At 43.1% G+C, this 15,577-nt stretch overlaps 1 long non-coding RNA gene across 1 annotated transcript; it reads right to left on the bottom strand.

The window, feature by feature from the left end:
* Positions 1 to 6,742: 6,742 nt before the first annotated feature.
* On the bottom strand, positions 6,743 to 15,577 carry LOC138921199 (uncharacterized). The gene is made up of 3 exons (XR_011433566.1): positions 9,521 to 15,577; positions 8,574 to 8,746; positions 6,743 to 7,776 (listed from the first exon to the last, which is right to left on the bottom strand). It is a non-coding gene; the product is annotated as an uncharacterized lncRNA (long non-coding RNA).

Below are 15,577 nucleotides of genomic sequence, written 5' to 3' on the forward strand. Positions count from 1 at the left end.
TGGTGCCATCAGGGCATCAAATTGTTTTGCAGGACACAGACAGGAGGGCTGGGGTGAGATAAGAGACGCAGACACGAGACAAACGGTAAGCTTTGTACGCCAAGCTAAGGAATGTGAACTTGATTCTAATCACCATCGAAGGGTTAAAACAAAAGTGTGGTGCACTCAGAAAGGCATTTGTGAAATATTGGCATTATTTCTTCTTTTGTGTTTGGTAGAATTCACCGGTAAAGCTCTCTGGGCATACTTTTTTCTTTACTGAGAAGACTTTAATTATAAATTAAGGTATTTATAGGATTATGCAGGTATTCTATTTCTTCTTCCGTCAATTTTGATAATTTTGATATTTCTAGGATTTTCTCTATTTCTCCTAAATATTAGAACTTAATGGCATTTTGCTCATAATATCCTCCATGATCCCCCTGTTTATTCCTGACATTAGGGATTTGTGACTTTTCTCTTTTCACCCTTATCACTATCATTAGTCATCGACTTTATTGGTCTTTTCCAAGAATCACTTTTAGCTTTGTTGATCATCACTAATATATATTTATTTTCTACTTTATTAGTCTGTACTCTCATCTTTATTTTTTCCTTCCTTCAATTGGGGAAGAGCAAATTAATACATTCTTTTTTTTCTGATTTCTTGGGATCATAGCTTAGCTCACTGATTTTCAGCCTTTTTTGTTCTCTAAGATATGATTTTTGGTTCTAAATTTCCCTCTAGTCATAGCTTTAGCTGCATCCTGCAAATTTAGACAATACTGTCTTCAGTATCATTCAATTCAAAATATCACTTCAATATCATTCAGTTCAAATTCATGTTTCCATTACTCTTTCTTCTTTGACTCATGGGTCATTTAGAAGTGTAGTTCTTAATTTCAAAATAAGTGGGGATATTTTAGTTATCTTTATGTTATTGTTTCTCTTTTAATTGCACCATAGTCAAAGAACATATTCTGTATGATTTTAATTCTTGGAAATTTGTTGAGACTTATTTCATGGACCAGCACATTGTCTACTTTTGGAAATGTTTCTGTGCATGCCTGGAAAAAAGACATGTATTTTGTAATTATTGGGTACATAATTTCATGTATGTCAATCAGGTTAAGTTGGTTAATCATTGCAATGGTTAATATTATGTGTCAACTTGGCTGGGCCACAGTGCCTAGATAGTTGATTAAACATTATTCTGGATGCTTCCATGAGGGTGTTTTTGGATGAGAGTAACACTTAAATCAGTGGACTTTGAGTAAAGCAGATTGCCCTTCATAATGTGGTGGGCCTCATCCCATCAGCTGAAGGCCTGAATAGAACGAAAGTCTGAGCTCCCCTGGGCAAAAGGGAATTCTGCCAGCAGCTGGCTTTCAGACTTAAAATACAACATCCCTTCCTCCCTGGGTCTCCAGCCTCACAGCCTACTCTGCAAATTTTAGGCTTGTCAACCTCCATAATCACATGAGCCAATTCATTAAAAGAAATGTCTCTCTATAGATCAATGGAAAGAAAGATATATATCTCTTATTGGTTCTGTTCCTCTGTAGAACCCTAATACAATCATGTTGTTCGATCTACTCTACCCTCACTGATTTTTTTGGTCTGCTTGCTGTACCAGTTACTTAGAGAAATGTGTTAAAATCTTTTGCTTTGATTATGTCTTTATTTCTCTTGGTATTTCTGTTGGCTTTTGCTTTATACTATTTTGAGACCATTTTATTAGATGCATGCAAATGTAGAATTGTTGTATCTTCTTGGTAAGTTGAATCTTCTCATCATTATGAAATATCCCTCTTTGTGGTACTGCTGTTTGCCTTAGTGGCTTTTTGTCTAGTAGTAACACACCTGGACCAGCTTAGTTTTGGTTAGGGTTTACTGGTATACCTTCTTGCATCCTTTTACTTTCAAACTTTCCATATTCTGTGGTTTTACATATGATTCTTGAAAGAAACATAGAATTGGGTTTTGTTTTCTTATCCAGGTTGACAGTTTTCTGTCTGTCTTTTAATTGGTCATCTAGTCCATTTACATTTAATGTAATTACTGATATATTTAGGTTAAAACCTACCATATTACTATTTTCTCTCTAATTTTACCATCTTTTAACGTCCTTTTCTCTCTTCTTTCTTGCTTTCTATTAATTGAATATCTTATTATCCCAATTTTCTCCCAATTAGCTTGTTAGTGATACCATTTTTTCTATGCTTTTAGTGATTACTCTACAGATTACAAAATACATCCTTGATATGTTGAAGCCTAATATAAATTAGTATGCTTGCCACTTCCCAAGCAATACAAGGATGTCAGAACACTTTAACTCCATTTTCCCAGGCCGCAATTCTATTAGATTTACCAACAAATTTTCCATTTTCATTCCTTTCTACATCTCTGAGCCTCTTTCTGCCTGAATAATATTTTTGGTATTTTCTTTAGTATTTGCTGCTGATAGATTATCTCAGTTTTTGTAGGTCTGAAAATGTCTTTATTTTGCCATCATTCTTGAAGGATATTTTCACTGGTATTAAAGTGTAGATTGGCAGTTATTTTCTTTCAGCACCTTGTATATAACACTATTGTATTCTGGTTTTCATTGTTTCTATTGAGAAGTCAGTTATTATTACTTCTCTTCAAGAAATCTTTGGTGTTCTGCACTTTTCTTATGATATGCCTGGATGTGGTTTTCTTCCCGCTTGGCATTAATAGAATTTCTTGATTCTGTGGTTTGATGTCTTTCACTGGTTTTGGAAAATTCAAAAACATTGTCACTTCAAATATTGCTTCTGCACTCTGTTCTCTCTTTCTGGGACCCTAAATACATTCTTATGTTAGACTTTCTCACTGCATCCCCTACGTCTCTTACCCTTTCTTTTGTATATGTATATTCTGTTCTTTTGACTCGCCATTCTTTATTCTGGATATTTTCTTATGCCTTATTTTTCAATTCACCAATTCTCTCTTTAGCAATATTCATTCTTCTGTTAAACCCTTCCATTTTTAATTTGGATTATTGTATTTTTCAGACATAGAATTTCAATTTATTTCTTTTTTATAGTCTCTAGTGATCTTCCATACTTCTCGTTCTTTTTTTTTTTTAAAAGTCCTCAAACATATTTGAAACATGGTTATTTTAAAAGTCTGTGTCTGTTCATTCCATAGCTGGAATCCTGTGAGTCTCTTTCTATTATTTATTGTTTCTCTTGGGTTTTCATCATATGGCTTTATTTCCTTGTGTGGTTTCTTATTTTTGATTGAGTGTCAGACTCAATTACTCTATATGAAAAATTATAGAAATAATATGAGGGCTAAAATGATATATTCCCCCAGAGAGGATTTACTTTTGCTTCTGGTAGGCACCTGGGGCCTCTAGAAATCCCAGCTTGCCTTAATCCAATTATAGGGATTAAGATTACTTGAAGCCGAGTAATGAGTATGGGGGCAGGAGACGGACTGGAAAACCCATCTCCTCTTGCTGCTAATCACCAGCGAGCCGAGAAAAACCAGCAATCTCGCGTCCAGTGGACCAACGTGCAGGGGCCAGACAGACACACCGCTGCCCTAAGCAACATCTAGAGAAAGTCAATGTTGCTCACTTGGCTTACGCCCTCTTGGCACCATAATCCTGTCCAGCCATAAGGTAGAAAATAATATATAGAAGGAGTCTTCAATTCCAGGCTTTGTGAGATGACAAAAGGATTTTTTCAGAATGACCGAATCCAAACTCTAGAAAGAAAACTATAAACGTTGATTCATAACAAACCATGAATAACAGTCTTGCTAAAGAACCATCAATGTTCCTTCATTATTTGATCCAAAGAAAATATTTGTCTAGTCTATGCCAAGCTTGATGCTCTGTAGTGCCCCTACACACACACACACACACACACACACACACACACACACGCACACATGTTGCATATATTCCCATGCTAGAATATTCACTTCTTGTTTTGGAATGAAGATTATTCAGCTCAGAAAATCCTCAGTCTTTGTTTAAGCCTTTAGGCGAGGCACAGTCTTTAAGAACAGGATCTTTCAGTAAGCACTCACCTTGTTCTGATCCTAACCCGTGGGGCCCATCTGCATGCTCAGGACTCAACTGTGCCTGTCTGGGTCGATATTCTCCAGGCCAGTACTGTTCTTCCCACAGCTGTGACCTCTCTCCCACGCAGCCTGCTTAGAGAGCCGGGGCCATGGAGGAAAGGGAGACACCTGGGTGCTGTTAGCAGTAGTAATCTCTTCCTGCTGTGGTCAAGGTGGAACAGACGCCCCTAACCCTTGCGCTGAATAAGGCTGAATGCTGTGCTTCATCCTGAGTGACCTTGCTGAACATCTTTGCAGAATCTCAGTGCCCAGGGACCAACTTGTCCTCCATGTCGTGGTGGCTATGAGCAGTTAGAAGAGCTAGGAGCCAGGCATTTCATCCTTCTTGCAGGTTTTAAGACACAGAGAAAGACAGAGCATCCGAAAGGCTGAATAAACAGGAGCTTTCTGCCCCTGGCCAGGTCCAACATGTACCTCAAGTCTCAGCTCAGGCACCTCTTTTCCATCAAGAGTTTCCTCTGTCTCTGGCCCCGTCCATAATTGTCTGTCTGTAAGTCCATCTTCCTGGCTTGGCCACGTTTCCAGGAAGGGCAGGTCTGATTCAGTTTTATGTCCCCAAACCAGAACGGGGCTGGTAGAGCAGAGGCTCCTGACCTCTGCTGATGAGCAAGTGGGGACGTGTGCACACCCCACGTGGTGCAGTGACACTGATGGACACAGCTGACTTCTTTCCTTGATGGGGTGTCTGGCCTAGGGGGTTGGCCCCTGGGGGCTCTCCCAGAGGGCCCATCGGGTGGCCTGCTGGTGGACCGGCCTTCCAAAGAGTGGGCAGCCCTCCGGGGCTCCCCAGGCAAGGGCCACCACGTCCTCTGCTCTCCACGAGTTTTTCATCCGCAGACATACAGCCACACTAGCACAGCTCCCCAGAATGGGGCTTTGGGGTCTGGGTTTGGTGGGAGGGCAGGAGGACTGGTGTGCAGACATGGGGCCCCACTCCAGGCCCAACAGCCCGTCACCTCTCTCCTCTGCACTTGGACTTTGGAACAAGACGTGTGCCTCGTCTTACTAGAGAGCAGCTGTCGTAGAGCCAGCGGAAGCACAGGTGTGTGGGCCTTGGGCCCAAATCACCCAACTGCAAACACCTGTGGGGAGGGCTGGGCGCAGCCGTGAGGGAACCTGGTGGGGTCTGGGGGGGCACTCAGGTTATGGAGAAGCGGGGGGGTGCCTGCCCCAGACAGGGCCTGGAAGCAATGGTTGGATGGGACTCAGGGGCTCATGACCCCACCCTCCCCACGTGGGATGAATCGTTTGTCACTAAGTGCTCACCCAGGCCTTGCAGAGCACCTCCTAACGCAGACTACGGGTGGCTGGAGCTTGACCGTTTGCATCAGATGCTGAAGTTTTTCACCCCACAATCTGGCGCTGGCACATTGACTCGGGAGAGTCCAGAGCAAAGAAGGTGGTGTTTCAGGACCAGATTTTGATGATGGGGTGAGAAAGAAGATAAAGTTGCCTGGAGAGAGGGAAGAGGAAGGGAAGAGGGAGGGAAGAGGGAGGGAAGGGGGAGGAAGAAGGGAGGGAAGAGGAAGGGAAGAGGGAGGGAAGAGGGAGGGAAGGGGGAGGAAGAAGGGAGGGAAGAGGAAGGGAGGAGGGAGGGAAGGGGAAGGGAAGAGGGAGGGAAGCGAGAGGGAGGAGGGAGGGAAGAGGAAGGGAGGAGGGAGGGAAGGGGAAGGGAGGAGGGAGGGAAGAGGAAGGGAGGACGGAGGGAAGAGGAAGGGAGGAGGGAGGGAAGGGGAAGGGAGGACGGAGGGAAGAGGAAGGGAGGAGGGAGGGAAGGGGAAGGGAGGAGGGGGGCGAACAGACGGCTGTCAGTGGCTCCTGCCCCAGAACAGACTCTGCAAATCCCACTCCTTCTGGGACCAGATCCACCTTGACCTACAGATGTCCACTGTCTTCTGGAAAGGGGGGAAACTCTGCTTGTCCCCAAGGCCAGGAAGAGGGGCTGATGCTTGTGATGGACAGAAGGACAGAAATATCTTCATGCCCCATAATAATTATCCCTGATATTTTAATAATCCTATAAAGTATTTTCACATGAATCATCATATTTGATCTTCACAACAACCCCAAGGCACAGATGGGGAGGAATTTCACACACACACACACACACACACACACACACACACCACATTTTGGTGATGAAGAAACTGAGGCTAGAAGAAGAAACTGGCTTGTCCGGGGTCATATGGCAAGTAGGGAGAAAGCTGGGCCTCAAGCCCCTAGCTGCTCACTGGGGAACCCGTGTCTCTCCTGCAAACCACAACATCAAGTCGTCCTCTGCGAGTTGGAGTCTTCCCATGGAGTTAAAACCATTTCACTGAATTCCCACCAAGCCCGCTGTGCTGGGCAGAGCAGGGTGCGCACAGGTGAGAAAGAACCTGTTTCTACCTCAGAGAAATGTCTAATCTGGTGACGGATAAGGTTCACATATAAATAACAAACCAAGAAGACCATTTTTTTGTACCCCTGTCACAGGGATTTCATGAAGTCGTGTCTCCAGATAACAGGAATGGGAAGACACTCACAGCTTCACAAGAGAACTCGTGAATGGGCACATGAAAAGATGCTCAACGTCATTAGTCATCAGTGAAATGCAAATTTAAACCATGAAGAGAGATCTCTACACACAATAGAGTAGCTAAAATGTGTATTTAAACGTAAAGCCCAGGACCAAGAATAGGAGCGAACATAGCAGAACTGAATCTACTCCCACATTGGGAGTGAGTCCCCATCGCTGGGGAGAGCGCAGAACGGTCCAACCACAGAGGAAGACTGTTGGGCAGTATCTTAGAAACTTAAATACGCACACACCCTACAACCCAGGAGTGTCAGGAATTTCACGTCTAGGCACTAACCCGAGAGAAACGGAAGCATTTGTCCATACAAAGCCTTGCACGTGAATGTTTATAGTAGATTTATTCATGATTGCCCCAAACAGAAAGCCCAAATGTCCATCGACCAGCAAATGGATAATAAAAAGATAGTGTCAATACACTGGAATAACACTCCAAAATTAAAATAAATTACTGATATACACAAAACGTGAATGAATCACAAAGTCAGTATTCTGAGTGAAAGAAGCCAGACACGGAAGAGTTTATGCCCTATGAGTCTGTTTGCATGCAACTCTGCAAAATGCAAAGGAAGGTCTGGCGGCAGGAAGAAGCCTGGAGCAGTGGGGGCAGATAGGAGAGGCAGGGAGGGGCCAGGACATTTGGGGTGATGAAAATGTTCCGTATCTCTGCTGCAGTGGCAGTTTCACAAGAGCAAACATTTGTCAAAACACATCAAACTGTAGCATTTAAATGGATGTAGCTTATTATACATAAATTATACCTCAATAGGGTAATTACTAAAAAATTTATAAAGCCACAGGGCAAAAGGAGTTTTTTTAACAGCTTTGTTGAGGTACAATTGATATACCAGAAAACTGCACATATTTAACCTACAAAATTCGATGAGTTTGGTGTCAATACGGTTTTTAAAAAGAAAAAGTTCCCAGAGGGCAAGTCTCTGGGTTGGGCCTGATAAATAGGCAGGCGGCGTGGGGAGGAGGCCAGTTAGAAGGGGAGGGGCAGGCGAGTCTTCGGGGTGCTCTGTGCTCCACAAGTGGGGGTTGTTCGTTTAGGCTGGAAGATGGTGGCAGGTGTTACCAGCACATTGGGTTCTTGCTGTCCCCTGGGATAGAAATCAAGAGCGACAACAAACAGGAGTGGAAGAGTAAAAGTTGATTAGCTTGTGCACAGAGGAGGCACAGGGGAGCTGGAACAGAAAGGAAAGGGGCAGGTGACCGGCTCGTTAGGGAGTGGGACTGTGGGGCTTTTATTAGGTGAAGGCTGGGGAGGAGGGCCTTGTCACGGCATGTAGAGGTGCCTGCACTGTCACATAGCATGCCACCTCATGTGACAACATGTATCATTAGCATGCTAGCTCTGCATCCCTGGGTGTCTGATTTTTACTATGCTAATGGGGCTAGGGTCACCTTCAGGGGACTCCTGGGTGCTAGGGTGCAATAATAAGCTCAGGAAAGTCCCCAAACTTGGGAATGTAGATCTTTATGGCCTCTATCTGATTCTCCTAGCTTCCTGATTGGTTAGGGGTCTTATCTTGTTAGGCCAGGGGCCTTGACGATGGCTCTGTCTCATTAGGCTGGTTCTTGTCTCATTCCCACTGAGAGATTTTATCCTCCTTAATCTTAAGGACCATGGGTGAAGGTCTCTTCTTCTGAAGCTACTTCCTGCTGACAGGGGGTGTTGAGAAGGGAGCCCTATATCCAGGAGGAGTAAAATCTTTTTCAGCTTGTTGCAGGGCCCAGTAGGAATGAGAATGAGGACCAGGTGGGTCAGCCCTTGGAAGTGGCTGGAATCCTTGTATGACCATCGTTTTAACATGGAGTTGTTGGGACCTAGGGGATACAAACTTGACAAAAGTTTAAAAAGACAGGGACCAAAAATTAATAAGAGTAGGATAGTTACCAGGGGTCCCCAGAAGGGAAGGAACCAGATGAGGGATGACAGTGCACCCTTGATCAGTGACCATGCCCGACTGGGGTCTGTTCTTTGTTTATATCAGTGAAGCCAGGATGCTTGTGCATAGATTTCTGAGATATTGGTCTCAACCTCCCCTGAGTTATTAACATAAATCATTTCTAGTGAAACAAAAAGAAAACAAGGTTAATGGTCAGAGCAAATTATAAACCAGTTTCTGAACTCAGGGAGCAGCCAGCCTATAAGATTTCTAGATGTCATAGTTGAAGCATCTTTTGTAGATTGAAATATCTCTGATGATGTCACCAGGTGTTCAGGTATATTTTTGAGTGGCTTATACAGCAACAGACATGAATCTCTCTTATATCAAGTTTATATCAACTTGTCCAGCTTCAGTTTGCAGGGCTTTAGAAAAAGGGCAGGTTCAGTTCTTAAAGATTCCAAATGAAAATGATGGGAAAAAATTGAAAACATTAGTTTGGAGACTTGTAGTCAGATATTTCAGGAGACTCGAAGAATTCAGGATCTGGTCCAGTTTACAGATAGAAAACAAAAACCTCAAATAATTATCAGAACTAGAATCTAATATCTATGAATGTGTGCTATAGTTTCTTTTGAAACATAATTCTTCTCTCTAAAATCACCCTCATTTTTACCAAAGATAGCCAATTAAGACTCATTGGTTTGCAAAATAAGTCTAGTTTCAATAGAACTTTGTCCAATTATTTATATAAGTACAGTAAGAATAGCAATTGATTATATAGATTCTTTCAAATCTGCTTTGCTGGAGCTTTTTATAAGGAATCTCAGATGGAACTTTAAAGGCCTCTCAAGGCCAGGGCAAGAAAAGCCAAGGACTTGTCAGACTCCACCTGCAATACCCACAGACCCTTGAGCCTCCGGCACTTGCCAGAGGAGTGCCTTTCTTTACTCACCAGGCAAGGTTGCTGGGAACTCTGTAAACAAGGTACCAGGCCAATATTTCCAAGTGGCTTTATTCCAGAAAGTCAATCTTTATTCCTCAAAACCTGTCTTGTCATATCTGAGTCTGCATGTTTCTCTCAAATATGACATTCCAGTCAATTGGAATGGTATTATAACCAATGTTTCCAATTGTGTCCTGTTATAAGGAGAACAGATTCTTATTGAACTTATGCAAATAACTATATTCCCATAAAACAATACTCACTCACCAAAAGTTTCCAAATTCTGGAGGGATCAGGTAGGGAGAAAAAGATAAATGTTTTAATCTGCTTACAAAGGTATAATTTACCAAATTGCTATAAGTCATAGTTAGCACGGGAGAAAAGAGAAAAAGATTTCCTTAAATCTGGAAACAAAACATCAAAAAATATCTCAAATGAAAAGTCATGTAAATTACAATCATCCTCATCAGTTCATTCAGTCCTGTGTAATTGATTCTTGATCTTAATCTTCTGTTAGCTGTTTCATGAAGCCATCAGTTTCTCTGTTAGAGTTCTGTAATTTCTTACCCAGTTCAGTTTTATGATCTGAAAATTTATCAGAAACTTGTGTTCTAGAGTAAGTGTCCGGATCCTTTCCATGAATCTCTCTGAAGATGAAACATGTTTGCAAAATCATCAGAGTAAAACAGCAAATATCTGAAAATGACAAAAGACTCAAAAGGGCAATTGACAAAGAAACCTGGCTATTTCTGTGACATACAACACTTCAAGATAATAACTATAATTATGGCTGACAACTAGGACAGATCAGAATTTTAGGAATGTTATATAATATTTTAAACATTTATATCAATAACATTTATCTACATAATATCACCTAAGAAGACTTATCATCACTTATTTGACAATGCTCCCCATGTAATTTAACATACCAAATAAGCCTAACTAGTATCTCCTTATTTATAAGAAGAGAAAATAAATTTCTTTGAGAAGTCCCAGGGGCCCTCAGAAAATTCTCAAAGAAAAAAATTTTTTTTTCCTTCTTGCAGGTCAAAAGAAAGACTTCATTCAGGATTTGAATTTTTTTTTGAGAGGGAAGCATGTCAAAAATATCAAAAGGTTTTAAAACACTTGGTCAAATAGGAAACAATGCTCACTGTGAAAAGATGCTCAGTTATCCACTCAATCAAAGTAACAACAGAAACAGTCAAGGGAAAACAGAGTTAAAATAGTAAAAACAAACAAACAAACAAACAAAAAACCTTAATAGAGAGACCTCAGTCTTTTTGAATGAAGGAAATTATTTTAACAAAACATAGATTTTCTGTCTTCTAGGTAGACTTACTCAAAAAAAAAAAAAAAAAGAAAAGCCTTTTATAGCCTCTTTATCAAGAGCAGTCTAAGAGTTTAAGAAAATTATCCCTTTTAAGAGAGAGAAAACCAAATTCTAATTTTGTACCAGTTCACTTCTTTTTTTTTTTTTAAAGATTGGCACCTGAGCTAGCAACTGTTGCCAATCTTCTTTTTTTCCCTGATTTTTCTCCCCAAATCCCCCCAGTACATAGTTGCATATTTTAGTTGTGGATCCTTCTAGTTGTGGCATGTGGGACGCCACCTCAGCATGGCCTGATGAGCAGTGTCATGTCCATGGCCAGGATCTGAACCGGTGAAACCATGGGCCGCCAAAGCAGAGCACATGAACCCAACCACTTGGCCATGGGGCCAGCCCCCCGGTTCACTTCTTCTGTTAAAATTTATTTATTTAGATTAATTCGGTTTTTTATAAAGATTGGCACCTGAGCTAACATCTGTTGTCAATCTTTTCTTCTTCTGCTTCCTCTTCTTCTCCCCAAAGCCCCCCAGTACATAGTTGTATATTCTAGTTGTAGGTCTTTCTGGTTGTGCTATGTGGGACACTGCCTCAGTGTGGCCTGATGAGCAGTACTAGGTCCACACCCAGGATCCAAACCGCGGAAACTCTGGGCCACTGAAGTGGAGCATGCGAACTTAGCCACTCGGCCAGGGGACTGGCCCCTAATTAGAATTTTTAACCCTTACAGACCTTAGTGAAAACTAAAAACAGCAATTATGAACTGTCCTTTGCATTAGTATTCTGTGGCTTGGCAAATTTATAAGTACTTTTTAAATAATTTCTAGAAACTTGTTACTTCATAGTGCAATTTTTAATAAAAATACAAGACATGTTTGCTAATAGACCAAAACATGTTAGTTTCTTTGTAATAAGCCAAAAGTAGATAAACTTAGACAAGTTTAGTGATAATGTTTCAGGATGTTAACTTATTTGAAAATGACACAGATATCCAATGAGTTTTTTATCATTTAATTTTACCTAGAAAAACTTCAAAGTTTCAAATTACCAGAGAGATTTGGGAAGTTATCTTAAATATATATGCCATAATACATAATTATTTTTAAATATTTACCCAACACGTTTATCTTTTTCACATCTATTTAGTTTACTCATTCCCGATAATTATTTAGATTGCCTACAAAACATCATAAGACATTAGACAAAATCAGCCATCGTTTTAAGCTATTATTTTGTTAACCAGTTTTGTAATAGAAATGACATCAGCTTATTTGACCAATAAACGTAGAATAAAGGCTCCATGTCTGCATCATAGCTAATGCTGATAATGCTGAGGACGTGTCCATTTTAGTCAAACCAACAATCTTAAATAAGCTTTCAGTTACAAAGATTAATTTTGTTTCATGTTAACTTGAAAGACATTTGGGTTAGTTTCTATTACATTTAGAAATACTTTACGTAAGTGCTTACTTTAAACCAACTGAATAGAGCTCTTTAGAAATTATACCATCCGGAGGTAAAATATCACACATATATAACATACATATAGACACACATATACAGAGTCTCCACACCTATTGTTTTAAAATTACTGCCATGAATCAGGTACAATAATACAAAGCTCCCTAGCTATGAATCTAAATTTTGTTTTAAGACTTTTTTACCAATATTTGTGGAGAAGACACTCAAGATGCTAGATTTTTGGTGAGGGTGCACTTATGGCTGTTTTTCTTTCTTTCTTTCTTTTTTTCAGGTCCTAGGAATTAGTGATGGGTTAGATAGTCCCCAGAGGGTTTGCAAGCTCTTTGAGATAAGGGGAATGGGTAGAACCTGGACTGCCTCTAGAGCTGCATTTCCAGTCTTACAAAGAATTTTTTTTCTCTCCAAAGCCCCAGTATATAGTTGTGTATCCTAGTCATAAGTCCTTCTAGTTCTTCTATGTGGATGCTGCCACAGCATGGCTTGACAAGCAGTGTGTAGGTCCAAGTCCAGGATCTGAACTTGCAAACCCCTGGTCGCCAAAGCAGAGTGTGCAAACTTAGCCACTACACCACCAGGCCAGCCCCTAAGGATTTTTCTTTCAAGGGCAATTGCTCTTGATTTCTCAGAAATTGGGCTGTAACTTAAATGACATTATAGGCTGATCTACCTGTCCAACTACATCACAAAGGCACAGAGAAACCGCTCAAGTTTTCTCCAAGGTGGAGTTTCTGGGGCATAACCTATCAAATTGAAAGTGTTTTTAAGGAGTTAAAGTGCACCCGAGGAGTGATTCTCTGGGGATGCTTGGGGTGTTCCCCATGGCAGTAAAGCTGATGTCTGACCACCAGTGGGTGGGAGAAAAGATGCAGAGCCCAACTGCAGGCATCAATATGGTTATAAGATTTAGTCAAGTCCCGTTCAGTCCGGGCACTTTGTCCCTGAGCCAGCACAAGGCAAGCCAGGGAGGCAAGAAGCCAAGGCCTGGAGCAGCCTAGGGGCCAGGGCTCCCAGTGCTCCCAGGGCTCCCAGTGCTGGGGTTGAGAGTTAAATCCTGGCAAAAGGTTTTCAAGTTTCGATTTTACAGAAGATCCAGGTTCTGCTCAGGTCCAGCCTGAACTTAACCTCGACTTGGTGACAACAGAGGAGGTGACAAATGAGACAGACAAAGAAAGGAAAGAGGTGATCAGGCCTTGCCCTCATGGCCTCTTCCTGAGGGCTGTCAAGAGAAAGGTCACACAAACAACAATTCCCATGCTGGAGCACGCAACCCCGGCAGGACAGCTCACAGAATCAATTACAGGTCTCCTGTCCCCATGACTGACTCGGTAGGTGCCTAAAAATACCTGACAGTTTCTTGACAGGAGACAAAACAGGGCTCCAGGTTGTCAGTCAGATGAATGACCCGGGGGCCAACCTGGAATCACTCCAGCTGCCCAAAGAGATTAACAGAAACCAGACCCCCAAGAGAGGGCACCTCACTTGGGGCCACTGGGGTGATCAGGCCCAGAAGAGGAGAGCTCCCAGAGGTGGAACGCAGACGCTCCAAAACCAGACAAACCAGACTATCAGGCTAACGACTGACCCAGGGGCTTACGGTGCTCCTGAAACCAGAGGCGAGAAGATCCTCCTAAAGAGGATGAGAGAGAGAGAGAAGGAAAAGAGAGACTTTAAGAAAGTTGGTTGGTCAGAGGGCATTGGCTCCCAGGCCTCGACCTGACTTACTGAACGCTGGAGTCTGAAACAAAGGTTCGGCTGCAGCTGCTTATGTCCACATTCAGGCAGCCAGGCCGGTCTGGCGCCAGGCCCATCTAATCTTTGACCAGGACTCAAGAAAGTCCCATCTGGGTCAACAAAATTTTACCGGCACATTGGGTTCTTGCTGTCCCCTGGGATGGAAGTCAAGAGACACAGCGAATGGGAGTAGAAAGTAAAAGCTGATCACCTTGTGCACAGGGGAGGCACAAGGGAGCCGGTGTGGACAGGAAAGGGGCAGGTGACCAGCTCCTTAGGGAGCGGGACTGTGGGGCTTTTATTAGGCGAAGGCTGGGGAGGAGGGCCTTGTCATGGCGTGTAGAGGCGGCGTTTTCCTTGCACTTGTGCTGTTGTTCAACATGCCACCTCATGGGACGCGTGTATCATTGGCGTGCTAGCTCTCCACCCTGGGCGTGATTTTTACTATGCTAATGGGGCTGGGGTCACCTTCAGTGGACTCCTGGGTGCTGGAGCACATGAGTGAGCTGGGGAAAGTCCCGAGGCTGCAGATTGTGGATTTTGGTGGTCTCTATCTGATTCTCCAGCATGAGGATTGGTTAGGGGCCTTATCTTGTCAGGCCAGGGACCCTGAGGACGACCCTGTCTCGTTAGGCTGGTTCTTGCCCCACTGGGAGCTCCAAGCCTGGGGCGCTGCTCCCCGCCATGTGAGGTGGTTTTATGCAATGTTTGTGTCCCCTCAAAGTCATATGTTGAAGCCCTAACCCCCATTGTGACTATTTTAGAGACGAGACCTCTAAGGAAGTCATTTAGGTTAAATGGGGTCATAAGGATGGGGCCCTGACCAGACAGGAATATGGTCATGCATCACGTAATGACACTTCAGTCAACAATAGGCTGCATCTTCGATGGTGGTCCCATAAGATTGGTCCCATACAGCCCAGGTATGAAGTAGGGTGTACCATCGAGGTTTGTGAAGTTCACTCTGTGACGTTCACACAACGACGAAATCACCTAATGACGCATTTCTCAGAACGTGTCCCTATTGTTCAGCGACACGCGCATGTAGCATCTGTATAAGAGACACCAGGGAGCTCTCTGCCCCTCCCCTGGCCCAGCATGTGTGGACAGAAAAGAAGCTGGCCATCTGCAAGCCGGGAAGAGGGCTCTCGCCAGAAGCGCACCATGCTGGCACCCCAGCTCGGAATTCCAGCCTCTAGGACCGTACGATGTAAATGTCTGTTGTTTAAGCTCTCAGTCTGTGGTGTTCGTTATGGTGGCCTGAGCTGATCGATGCAGGCCGTTGACCTTTACTCCGTCTACCAACTCCACTCCCCTGCCCCATGCTGGCCTCCTCTTCACTCACTGCCTTCCAGCTCCCACCCAGACCACCCCTCTGAGGCTGCAGTGGCTAAGGATGCCTGCTGGTGCCTTCCACTGCCAAAGCCAATGGGTATGAGGATGTCCCTTGACTTGAACGCTATCGTGCACTGTGACTCTCAGGTTCCCCTCTAGGCTTGACATCTGCCCATATGACAGCTCCC

This window comes from Equus caballus, chromosome 28, assembly GCF_041296265.1.
Source record: "Equus caballus isolate H_3958 breed thoroughbred chromosome 28, TB-T2T, whole genome shotgun sequence".
NCBI classification, from domain to species: Eukaryota; Metazoa; Chordata; class Mammalia; order Perissodactyla; family Equidae; genus Equus; species Equus caballus.